Source organism: Amblyraja radiata, chromosome 37, assembly GCF_010909765.2.
Source record: "Amblyraja radiata isolate CabotCenter1 chromosome 37, sAmbRad1.1.pri, whole genome shotgun sequence".
NCBI lineage: Eukaryota > Metazoa > Chordata > Chondrichthyes > Rajiformes > Rajidae > Amblyraja > Amblyraja radiata.
The window spans coordinates 20,963,097-20,976,883 of record NC_045992.1 but is presented as its reverse complement, the minus strand read 5'-3'; the positions used below and the strand labels follow the sequence as shown (position 1 = coordinate 20,976,883).

Here is a 13,787-nt window from a genome sequence, read left to right as displayed (position 1 = left end):
TGACTTTTACAAATCCTACTGCCTTACTCGATCTTCGATTTGCCATTCGCTACCACGGGCAAGGTCATGACCCATCTTTCCCCACTGTACTATGCTATTCTGTATATTACATTGTTTAATGAACTCAGAGACTAAAGGAGTAAAATGATAATTGGGCAACTGCAACACTCTTACCTGGTTCTATTGCCTCTTGTTCAACTGCTTCATCCCTCCCCCACCCGCGTTAGCAAGACTCGCTACTCTCCCCACCTGACTCCATATACTCGACATACCCAAGATATACACAAGGGCTGCAGTAACTGAACGGGTCACTCAGTATCTCTGCAGAAAGGGAATGAATGATGTCTCGTTTCGAGACTGTTTTCAGACCCGGAGAAAGGGAATAGGTGACGTTTCTTGTCAAGGCCCTTCTTCAGACTGGAGAAAGGGAATAGGCGACGTTGCGGGACGAGCCACCTTCTCCAAACATACCCATTTACCTGTTTGTTTCTTCCTTCCCGTCCCCTCTCTGTCATCAACCATCTGCCGAACATCCATTCCCATTTTGGCTCCGCTTGTCAACTACCAGCTTCTGTCACTACCCTCCCTCTCCCCACGCCCATCTGCTCCCATCTGCCTAATCTGCCCTTAATTCGTTTCCACTACAACTTTCCAGTCTCTGTTTACTCCTCATTCTTTCTGACCTCTCGAGGCTTCAGGGTCGAGGTCGGTAACGTCGGCCAGGCCTTTATCTCTACTGATTTCCAACAGCGGTTTAAAGTCAGCTCCACATTCCAACATCAGCGGTCTCCGTCTTATTCAGTTCTCAGAGCAAACTGGAGAAACCAATAAACAAAGCGTTCAATCGAATAAATGGAAAATACAAAGGAATATGTTCACTGCCATGTAAAGATAACAATAACATATAACATATTCGCCGTATGTCATCCTGACTCTATTCAGGATGACATACGGACGGATGCACAATAAACCCCAGCTGTTGGCACCTGGAACAAAAAAAATCGAACTGCTGGAGGATCAGTACAGTTCACAGCATCTGTGGGTAGAAAGGAATTGTCGACGATTCATCAGGACGCACCGTATAGAAGGGAGGAAAGCCCGCATACATTGGGAAAAGTTGAGGGTTAAGATAGTTGCTGGTAGATGACAGGTGGACAGGAATGAGCGGAGGATGATAAGCAGATGGAGCTAAGTGCGGAGGGGGAATGATAAATTCGAGAGACAAAAGCAAATGAGTGACAGCAGACAGGGTAAGAAAGTAGGTGGAGCACGGTTGGGGAGGGGCATGAACGACCAAGTGCCTTTATTCCCAATGGAACGGAGACGTTTGAGTTAAATTAATACATACATTAATGAAGAAGTGGATAGAAAAGTAGTTAGAATTATTCCCCCAGGGTAACCTAGAATAGGAGGGCATATTAAATTGAGAGGGGAACACGTTTAAAAAAGATCTGAGGGGTAGAAGCCACTTAGCAGAGGCGTTGGTGAAGACAGATACAACTACAACGTTTCAAAGGCAGTCGGATGAGTCATTGAATGGAGAAGTGGAAGAAGTACATAAATTGCTGGAGTTATTCAGCGGTTAGGCATCATCTCCAGAAACAACGAACTGGTGTACAAGGCGGGTGTACCAGAGAAGAAACAAACTGCGAGAGTAACAAACAGGAACTGTTTCACAAAAGAAGACACAAAGTGCTGGTTACCTGAGCGATTTGAGTCTTCTTTATCAACCAGAATCCGCAGCTCCTTTCTTTTACGTTTCCATATTCCGTTGATTCTACTGGCGAGGTCGATCCCGCAAGATTTGTACGGGAATTATGAGCTATGCAAGGCGCTGAATTGGGAGAAAGCGTTGGTGATAGATACACAAGGCTTTGAGATTCAGTTGTAAGGCGGGAAGGAATGTGCGATAGTGCCAGAGCGAATCTCGATACCTAGTGAGAAGTTCTTTCATGGACATATAGAAACATAGAAAATAGGTGCAGGAGTAGGCCATTCGACCCTTCGAGCCTGCACCGCCATTCAATATGATCATGGCTGATCATCCAACTCAGTATCCTGTACCTGCTTTCTCTTCATACCCCCTGATCCCTTTAGCCACAAGGGCCACATCTAACTCCCTCTTAAACATAGCCAATGAATGGCCGCATCTACATTCTGTGGCAGAGAATTCCACAGTTTCACCACACTCTGTGTAAAAAATGTTTTTCTCATCTCAGTCCTAAAATATTTCCCCTTTATCCTTAAACTGTGACTCCTTGTTCTGGGCTTCCCCAACATCGGGAACAATCTTCCTGCATCTAGCCTGTCCAACCCCTTAAGAATTTTGGAAGTCTCTATAAGATCCACCCTCAATCTTCAAAATTCTAGCGAGTACACGCCGAGTCTATCCAGTCTTTCTTCATATTAAAGTCCTGACATCCCAGGAATCAGTCTGGTGAACCTTCTCTGTACTCCCTCTATGGCAAGAATGTCTTTCCTCAGATTAGGATATCTAAATTGTACGCAATACCCCAGGTATGGTCGCACCAAGACCCTGTACAGCTGCAGTAGAACCTCCCTGCTCCTATACTCAAATCATTTTGCTATTAATGCTAACATACCATTCGCTTTCTTCACTGCCAGCTGCACCTGCATGCCTACTTTCAACGACTGGTGTACCATGACACCCATGTCTCGTTGCATATCCCCCTTTCCTAATCGGCCACCATTCAGGTAATAGTCTACTTTCCTGTTTTTGCCACCAAAGTGGATAACCTCACATTTATCCATATTATACTGTATCTGCCATGCATTTGCCCACTCACCCAGCCTATCCAAGTCATCTTGCAGCCTCGTGGCATCCTCCTCACAGCTAACACCGCCCCCCAGCTTCGTGTCATCCGCAAACATGGAGATGTTGCATTCAATTCCCTCGTCCAAATCATTGATATCTATTGTTAATAGCTGGGCCCCCAGCACTGAGCCTTGCGGTACCCCGCTAGTCACTGCCTGCCATTCTGAAAAGGACCCGGTAATTCCTACTCTTTGCTTGCTGTCAGCCAGTCAATTCTCTATCCACATCAATACTGAACCTCCAATACCATGTGATTTAAGTTTGTATACTAATCTCTTATGTGGGACCTTGTCGAAAGCCTTCTGAAAATCCAGATATAACACATCCACTGGTTCTCCCTTATCCACTCTACTAGTTACCTCCTCGAAAATTTCTATAAGAATCGTCAGACCTTTCATAAATCCATGCTGACTTTGTCCAATGAGTTCACCACTTTCCAAATGTGCTGCTATCCCATCTTTAATAACTGACTAGCAGTTTCCCCACTACCGATGTTAGACTAACTGTTCTGTAATTCCCCGTTTTCTCTCTCCCTCCCGTTTTAAAAAGTGGGGTTACATTAGCTACCCTCCAATCCTCAGGAACTACTCCAGAATCTAAAGAGTTTTGAAAAATTATCACTAATGCATCCACTATTTCTGGGGCTACATCCCTAAGTACTCTGGGATGCAGCCTATCTGGCCCTGGGGATTTATCGGCCTTTAATCCATTCAATTTGCCTAATACCACTTCCCGGCTAACCTGGATTTCACTCAGTTCCTCCATCTCATTTGACCCCCGGTCCCGTGCTATTTCCGGGAGATTAATTAAGTCTTCCTTAGTGAAGGCAGAACCAAAGTAGTTATTCAATTGGTGTGCCATGTCCTTGTTCCCCATGACCAATTCACCTGTTTCTGACTGCAAGGGACCTACATTTGTTTTAACTAATCTTTTTCTCTTCACATATCTATAAAAACTTTTGCAGTCAGTATTTATGTTCCCTGCCAGTTTTCTTTCATAATCTATTACCCCGTTCCTAATTAAGCCCTTGGTCCTCCTCTGCTGGACTCTGAATTTCTCCCAGTCCTCTGGTAGGCTGCTTTTTCTGGCTAATTTGTAAGCTTCATCTGTTGTTTTGATACTACCCCTGATTTCCTTTGTTATCCACGGATGCACTACCTTCCCTGATTTATTCTTTTGCCAAACTGGGATGAACAATTGTTATAGTTCATCCATGCAGCCTTTAAATGCCTTCCATTGCATATCCGCCGTCAACCTTTTAGGAATCAATTGTCAGTCTATCTTGGCAATTCACGTCTCATACCCTCAAAGTTACCTTTCTTTAAGTTCAGAACCCTTGTTTCTGAATTAAGTATGTCACTCTCCATCCTAATGAAGAACTCAACCATATTATGGTCACTCTTGCCCAAGGGGTCACGCACAACAAGACTGCTAAGTAACCTAACTTTCAGCTGACATTCTATGGAAACTTGTTAAGGTTATGACTATATAGCGAGCCACAAATCATACAATCATATATGATATAAAATCATGAAAATTTCACATTTTAACTTCTACCCAAAGATCCTATGGTTCTGCCTCTGGTTGGTTCTGCCGGGCCGCTGATGTTGTCTTGCTGGCCTACTCGCCCGGACTTTGGATACACGTGGTCCTTCCAAACGATCACAACTGCTCTCGTTTGACTTTTACAAATCCTACTGCCTTAATCGATCTTCGATTTGCCATTCGCTACCACGAGCAAGGTCATGACCCATCTTTCCACACTGTACTATGCTATTCTGTATATCGCATTGTTTAATGAACCCAACGACTAAAGGAGAAAAGGATAATTGGAAAACAGCAACACTACAACCTGTTTCTATTGCCTCTTGTTCAACTGCTGCATCCCTCCCCTACCCGCGTTAGCAAGACTTGCTACCCTCCCCACCTGCCTCCATATACCCGACATACGCAAGATATAGACACATGCTGCAGTAACTGAACGGGTCACTCAGTATCTCTGCAGAAACGGAATGAATGATGTCTCGTTTCGAGCCTGTTTTCAGACCCGGATAAAGAGGATAGGTGACGTTTATTGTCAAGGCCCTTCTTCAGACTGGAGAAAAGTAATAGGTGACGTTTCGGGACGAGCCACCTTCTCCAAACATACCCATCTACATGTTTGTTTCATCCTTCCCATCCCCTCTCCGCCAACAACCATCTGCCAAACATCCATTACCATTTTGGCTCCGCCTGTCAACTATCAGCTCCTGTCACTACCCTCCCTCTCCCCACGCCCATCTGCTCCCATCTGCATAATCTGCCCTTAATTCGTTTCCACTACAACTTTCTAGTCTCTGTTTACTCCTCCTTCTTTCTGACCTCTCGGGGCTTCAGGGTCCAGGTCGGTAACGTCGGCCAGGCCTTTATCTCCACTGATTTCCATCAGCGGTTTATAGTCAGCTCCACATTCCAACATCCGCGGTCTCCGGCTTATTCAGTTCTCAGAGCAAACTGGATAAACCGATAAACACAGCGTTCAATCGAATAAATGGAAAATACAAAGGAATGTGTTCACTTCAATGTAAAGATAACAATAACATATAATATATTCGCCTAGCGTGCTCCCTCCACTCTATTCAGGATGACATACGGATGATAATAATAATAATACATTTTATTTATGGGCGCCTTCAAGAGTCTCAACCCCAGTTGTTGGCATCTGGAACAAAAACAAATCAAACTGCTGGAGGAACAGCACAGTTCGCAGCATCTGTGGGTAGAAAGGAATTGTCGACGATTCATCAGGACGCAGCGTAGAGAAGGGAGGAAAGCCCGCATACATTGGAAAAGGTTGAGGGTTAAGAAAGTGGCTCGTAGATGACAGGTGGACAGGAATGAGCGGAGGATGATGAGCAGATGGAGCTATGTGCGGAGGGGGAATGATAAATTCGAGAGACAAAAGCAAATGAGTGACAGCAGACAGGGTAAGAAAGTAGGTGGAGCGCGGTTGGGGCGGGGCATGAACGACCTTTATTCTCAACGGAACGGAGACGTTTGAGTTAAACTAATACATAAATTAACGAAGAGGTGAATAGAAAAGTAGTCAGAATTATTCCCCCAGGGTAACCTAGAAAAGGAGGGCTTATGTTTAAGTTGAGAGGGGAACATTTTAAAGAGATCTGAGGGGTAGAGGCCACAACAACGTTCCAAATGCAGTCGGATGTCCTTGAATGGAGAAGTGGAAGAGTAAATACATTGTTGGAGTAATTCAGCGGTTAGGCAACATCTCCAGAAATAACGAACTGGTGTACACGGCAGGCGAGGTAAGGGAAACGAGTAGAGTAGTTATGGATACTATGAGTTTCAAAGTAAAAGAAGTACTGACACTTTTGAAAAATATATAAGTGGATAAGTCACAGGTCATGACAGGATATTCCCTAGGGCATTGAGGGAAGTTAGTGTAGAAATAGCCGGGGCTATGACAGAAATATTTCAAATGTCATTAGAAACGGGAATAGTCCACGAGGATTGGCGTACTGCGCATGTTGTTCCATTGTTTAAAAAGGGTTCTAAGAGTAAACCTAGCAATTATAGACCTGTTAGTTTGACTTCAGTGGTGGTCAAATTAATGGAAAAGATACTTAGAGATAATATATATAAGCATCTGGATAAACAGGGTCTGATTAGGAACAGTCAACATCGATTTGTGCATGGAAGGTCATGTTTGACTAATCTTCTTGAATTTTTTGAAGAGGTTAATAGGGAAATTGACGAGGGTAAAGCAGTGGATGTTGTCTATATGGACTTTAGTAAGGCCTTTGACAAGGTTCCTCATGGAAGGTTGGTTAAGAAGGTTAAACTGTTGGGTATAAATGCAGGAATAGCAAGATGGATTCAGCAGTGGCTGAATGGGAGAAGCCAGAGGGTAATGGTGGATGGCTGTTTCTCGGGTTGGAGGCAGGTGACTAGTGGGGTGCCTCAGGGATCTGTGTTGGGTCCTTTGTTGTTTGTCATGTGCATCAATGATCTGGATGAAGGGGTGGTAAATTGGATTAGTAAGTATGCAGATGATACCAAGATAGGAGGTGTTGTGGATAATGAAGAGGATTTCCAAAGTCTACAGAGTGATTTAGGCTATTTGGAAAAATGGGCTGAAAGATGGCAGATGGAGTTTAATGCTGATAAATGTGAGGTGTTACACCTTGGCAGGACAAATCAAAATAGGACGTACATGATACATGGTAGGGAATTGAAGAATACAGTTGAACAGAGGGATCTGGGAATAACCGTGCATAGTTCCTTGAAGGTGGAATCTCATATAGATAGGGTGGTAAAGAAAGCGTTTGGTATGCTAGACTTTATAAATCAGAGCCTTGAGTATAGAAGCTGGGATGTAATGTTAAAATTGTACAATGCATTGGTGAGACCAAATCTGGAGTATGGTGTACAATTTTGGTCGCCCAATTATAGGAAGGATGTCAACAAGATAAAGAGAGTACAGAGGAGATTTACTAGAATGTTGCCTGGGTTTCAACAACTAAGTTACAGAGATAGGTTGAATAAGTTAGGTCTTTATTCTCTGGAGCGCAGAAGGTTAAGGGGGGACTTGATAGAGGTCTTTAAAATGATGAGAGGGATAGACAGAGTTGATGTGATCAAGCTTTTCCCTTTGAGAATAGGGAAGATTCAAACAAGAGGACATGACTTCAGAATTAATGGACAGAAGTTTATGGGTAACATGAGGGGGAACTTCTTTACTCAGAGAGTGGTAGCGGTGTGGAATGAGCTTCCAGTGGAAGTGGTGGCGGCAGGTTCGTTGGTATCATTTAAGAATAAATTGGATAGGCATATGGATGAGAAGGGAATGGAGGGTTATGGTATGAGTGCAGGCAGGTGGGACTAAGGGAAAAAAAATTGTTCGGCGCGGACTTGTAGGGCCGAGATGGCCTGTTTCCGTGCTGTAATTGTTATATGGTTATATGGTTATAGAAGAAACAAACTGCGAGAGTAACAAACATTAACTGTTTCTCAAAAGAAGAGACAACGTGCTGGTTACCTGAGCAATTTGAATCTTCTTTATCAACCAGAAACCGCAGCTCCTTTCTTTTGCGTTTTCATGTTCCTTTGGCGAGGTCGATCCCGCAAGATTTGTGCGGACATTTTGAGAAATGCAAGGCTCCGGATTAGGGAAAAAACGTTGGTGATAGGTACACAAGGCTTTGAGATTCAGTTGTGAGGCGGGAAGGAATGTGCGATAGTGCCAGAGCGAGTCTCGATACCGAGTGAGAATTTCTTTCAGCTGACATTCTGTGGAAACCTGGTAAGGTTATGACTATATAGCGAGCCACAAATCATACAATGTTATTCAAACAATACGGATGTCAGATGTTATGGGGAGAAGGTGGGAGAATGGGGTAAGGAGGGAGAGGTTGATCAGCGATGATTGAATGGCGGAATAGACTAGATGGGGCCAATGGCCGAATTCTGCTCCTAACATATGATCTTGTGAAACTTGTGGGCGCTCCGGACAGCCCACTGCAAAGGAGCTACGCAGTATATAAACGACTCAATGGTGAGTTTGGCGGAATGGAAGGGAACCTTAGCTGCAACATATGGAGGGGAAGGTCTGAGATCCAATCATACGCCTTTTATAACCGCTATATTTACTCGTGTTGCCAATTACAGGGACTCCTCATTGATTCCTGTAATGACACTAACCGTATCAGGAATGATTTGTGGTCAGGATGGCCGAGCGGTCTAAGGCGCTGCGTTCAGGTCGCAGTCTCCACTGGAGGCGTGGGTTCAAATCCCACTTCTGACAATTTCACATTTTAAATTCTACCCAAAGAACCTATAGTTCTACCTTTGGTTGGTTCTGCTGGACGCCAATGTTGTTTTTCTGGCTTATTCCCCCGGAATTGGGATACACTTGGTCCTTTGAAACGATCACAACTGCTCTCGTTTGACTTTTACAAATCCTACTACCTTACTCGAACTTCGATTTGCCATTCGCTACCACGAGCTAGGTCATGACACAACTTTCCACACTGTACTATGCTATTCTGTATATTGCATTGTTTAATGAACTCAAAGACTAAAGGAGAAAGGGATAATTGGTCAACAGCAACACTCATACCTGCTTCTATTGCCTCTTGTTCAACTGCTTCATCCCTCCCCCACCCGCGTTAGCAAGACTTGTTACTCTCCCCACCTGACTCCATATACCCGACATACCCAAGATTTACACAAAGGCTGCAGTAACTGAGCGGGTCACTGAGTATCTCTGCAGAAACGGAATGAATGATGTTTCGTTTCGAGACTGTTTTCAGACCCGGAGAAAGTGAATAGCTGACGTTTCTTGTCAAGGCCCTTCGTTAGACTGGAGAAAAGGAATAGGTGACGTTTCGGTACGAGACAGCTTCTCCAATCATACCCATCTACCTGTTTGCAATTTGAATCTTCTTTGGCAACCAGAATCTGCAGCTCATTTCTTTTGCGTTTCCATGTCCCTTTGGTTCTACTGGCGAGGTCGATCCCGCAAGATTTGTACGGAAATTTTGAGCCATGCAAGGCTCCGGATTAAGGAGAAAACGTTGGTGATAGGTACACAAGGCTTTGAGATTCAGTTGTGAGGCGGGAAGGAATGTGCGATAGTGCCAGAGCGAGTCTCGATACCGAGTGAGAATTTCTTTCAGCTGTCATTCTGTGGAAACCTGGTAAGGTTATGACTATATAGCGAGGCACAAATCATACAATGATATTCAAACACTACGGATGTCAGAGGTTATGGGGAGAAGGTGGGAGAATGGGGTGAGGAGGGAGAGATTGATCAGCCATGATTGAATGGCGGAATAGACTAGATGGGCCCAATGGCCGAATTCTGCTCCTATCACATGACCTTGTGATACTTGTGGGCGCTCCGGACAGCCCACTGCAAAGGAGCTACACAGTATATAAACGACTCAATGGTGAGTATGGCGGAATGGAAGGGAACCTTAGCTGCCACATATATAGGGAAAGGTCTGAGACCCAATCATACGCCTTTTATAACCGCTATATTTACTCGTGTTGCCAATTACAGGGACTGCTGGGTCACAATATCCTTCTGCATAACAATGCTGTCGAGGGTCCATTACCTGTGTGTATTCCACTTACATTCGACCACCCAAAGGGCGTCACTTCACAATCACTCAGATTAAACTCCATCTGCCATTTTTACCCCTATTTGTGTACGTGATCTATATCTCGTTTTATACTCTTCAGCCGAATGACACGGTCCAGTCCTGATGATATGAATGCTGTTAATCTGCTGTCCGCAATTCTCTCGGCGCTGCGGGAAATCAATGACAACTCCTGGGTTACACATGAGAGGATCATCGCTCAGTATCATTAATCACCGTCATTACTCCTACTGCCCCTCACGCTTGGATATGCTGACTCTCACAGTGTCACACATGTGCTGGACATGTTGCCCATCAGAGCCGTCGATCGAGTGAGAAAGCACAGAGACAGGTCTTTGCACACTACGTGCCCGCGCTCACAACGGAGCTATTTATTCTGGCACTTTCACATCGGGATGTTTTATAGTTGTCAATGTAATTCCAGATCACATATCTGGCAGACTGGCGCGGAAACTGGGATACCCAGCGGAAATTCAACAGTTGCCCGTAGTCACAAAAACAACAAGGCAAGTTATTGTTAAATCCGGAGAGAGCGGAACTAATGATGTGTCACGGGCAAAACGCTCCGGCGTAAAATCAGGGACAGATCAGCGAAATTAAAAGTAATCGGACCACAACTGAAACCCGGGATTGAACCAGGGACCTTTAGTTCCTCAGTCTAACACTCTCCCAACTGGCCAACGCCTTATACAGCCGCATCATAACATTCCTGTTTTTTTGTATGCTAGCCCTCTTAAACTAAATGCTAACATTGTTTTTTTCTTCCTGACTGCCGATTTGATATGCAAATTAACTTTTTAGGAATCCTACACCAGCACTCCCAAGTCCCATTGTACCTCCGATTTCAGGATTCTCTTCCCATTTACTAAATAGTCTACGCCTTTTTTCCGACCATCAAAATGCACGACCTCATAATTTGCTGCACTATATTTCATCTGCCACTTTCCCACGCACTCTCCCAAGGTGTCCAAGTCATTAGGCAGACTCTCAGCTTTCTCTACACTACCTGCCCCTCCACCTCTTATTGTTTTATCTGCAAAGCCATCAATCCCCTCATCCAAATCATTAATACAAAACGTGAAGAGCAGCTGCATCAGCACCGACTCTGCGGAGCTCGGCTAATCATTGGCAGCCATCCAGAAAAAGTTTCCTTTCTTGCCAATCTACCTTCTGCCATCCAGCCAACCTGTTATACATGCTAGTATCTGCCCTTTGATACCGTGGGTTCTCATCTTCCTCGGCAGCCTCACATGTCGCACTTTATCAATGGCTTTCTGTAAATCTAGGTAAACACCATCCACTGCCTCTCCTTTTGCCTGTCCTGCTATTTACTTCTTCAAAGAATTCCAGCACATTTGTCAGCCAAGATTTCCCCTTCATAAAAACCATGCTGTCTTTGGCATATTTTATGATAAACTTCGAAGCACTCTGTAACCTCATTCTTTATAACGAACTCTACAATCTTACCAAACTCTGAAGTCGGACCACCTGGACTATAGTTCCCACTATTCTGCTTATTTCCCCTTCTAGTACAGTGGGGGTAATATTGGCAATGTTCCAATCATCTGGAACCACTCCTGACTCTAGTGATTCTTGAAATATCACTATTCATGCCCCCACAATGTCTAAAGCCACGTTTTTCAGATCCTTAGGGAGCAGTCTATCCGGTCCAGGTGACTTATCGACCTTCAGCCCTTTCATCTTCCGAAGCACCTTTCCTTTACAGGCCCGTACGAAGCTTTTCTAAAAGGGGGGTGGCATGACAGGATTGCAAAAATGTATGTAAAATAATGTGCACGCAGCGCACACCATGAGTGCGAAGTCCCTCGCGGCCGGGGTCCAGGGGTTTTAGATGCTCTGGGGTTTTAGATGCTCTCCAGTGCATTCTGAGCCTTATTTTGGAGCATTTTTGCACCAAATCTATGAGCAATATTTCAGAAATAATTTTTGTTGAGTCAAGAGTAATGAGTGGGTGGAATGGGTGATTGGGGTAATTGTTGTATACATATTTTTAAAACAAAAATTGAAGTTGTCCTTGTTTTAATAATCAATTGTACTGTTGTAAAATGTTGGGCAAAATGTTATAAATGAGCATGCAAAAACTGAAAATAAAAGACTGTGTTTTTGTAGTGAAGAAAACCTTTTTTTAGAAAATGTTTCGTGTTGATTTGATTGCCTGTTACTGTTAGACTGTCAGTGTGTGCAGTGCACCCTTAATGGTACTCCTGACCCAACAACTTCCCATCACATCACATCAATTTCAACACGGAATAGTGATGTGAATACAACATTTAGTTCGACTTTAACTTCCATCATGAAAATTGAAGTCAAACATAGTTTGCATTACTATGATCGCTTTCAAACATATTTTATTATCATACTATTATAACAAATCGTAGTTCCATATCATTCAAAAACAAGATCACAAAACACAATGTGATTGGACTAATTGCAGAGCTAACGAGTTTTACTGCGCATTTCCATATGTTGATGGCTGAAAATCAGGGTTTTGACGGGGAAATCGGTATTTCCCACTTAAATGCAATAGAACATACTACACAGAAACTGGATTTTTGAAAATCAGTATTTTGCATGCAACCTCAAATATCAGCATGGAATACTGAAAATCGGTACTGAATTGTGAAACGATTTTTGAAATGTGAATTTATAATTCTTGATTTTGATTCAATCATATCATATCTCTATAATTATAAAACTTTGATCTTGGATGCGTGTGTGTGTGTGTATATAATCACATCTGCTCGAAATAACGATGCTCTAACGGTAACATTTTACATATTCTGGTAGAGATTTATCCCGTGGACTGAAAAATTAATGCTTTATTTCTCGAGTAATTAATCAAAATGTACAAAAATCTGAGAGAACTTAGAAAAAAAAACCCGCTTTGCTTTGGTTGATGACGTGATGACGTCACAATGGATCTGCTTCGAGCGGCTTGGGCTATGTTTCACCGCCTACAGTGACGTTATCCCCCCGACCACTCCCCCCCGTACTCAGGCCATGGAGCCTGCAGCCTGAAGCCTGCAGCCGGGAGACGCCAGCCGGGAGCGAGGGAGTATTGGGTTCGGGATCCAGCCATCCCCTTTGACGACCCATCCCCCGGGCTCTGTATTGAAGCCGCTGAACACAACAGTCCTTTGGTTGACGCGCGCCGCGCTGCCCGCCTCCCACTACCCGCTCCCTTCCTCCTCTCCCCCTCCTCCTCATCTCCCTCCTCTCCCCCTCCTCTCCCTCCTACTCTCCCCCCTCGTCTCCCCCTCCTCATCCCTCCCCCGGCCTCTCTCCTCTCTCCCCATCTTCTACCCCCTCTCTCCCCCTCTCCCCCTCTTACCCCCCTACCCCCTCGTCCCCCCCTCTTCCCACCCTCTTTTCCCCCGCCCCCCCTCTTCACCAATTCTTCCCCCCCTCGTCCACCCCTTCCTCCACTCTCCCCCCTCTTCGCCCATATCTTTCCCCCTCCTCTCCTCCTTCCTACCCCATCTCCCCCCTCTGTTCTCCTCCATTCCCCCCTCTTCCCCCTCTTCCCACCTTTCAGCCCTCTCTTTCCCCCCAACTCCCCCCATCTTTCTCCCCCCTCTGCCCCCCTCATCACTCTCTGCTCCCCCTCTCTCTTTTCCCTCTCTCTCTGCCCATCTCTCTCTTTCTCTGCCCCATTCGCTCTCTCTGCCTCTCTGTCTCTGCGCCCTTTCTCTCTGCCCCTCTCTCTCTGCGCCTCTCTCTCTGCCCCTATCTATCTGCCCCCCTCTCTCTCTCTCTCTGCCCCTCTC

General features: G+C 44.8%; 1 non-coding gene across 1 annotated transcript; it reads left to right on the top strand.

Moving 5' to 3' along the window:
* The first annotated feature begins 8,556 nt into the window (after positions 1-8,556).
* Positions 8,557-8,639, top strand: trnal-cag. Its single transcript has one exon. It is a non-coding gene; the product is annotated as a tRNA-Leu (tRNA).
* Positions 8,640-13,787: the final 5,148 nt, after the last annotated feature.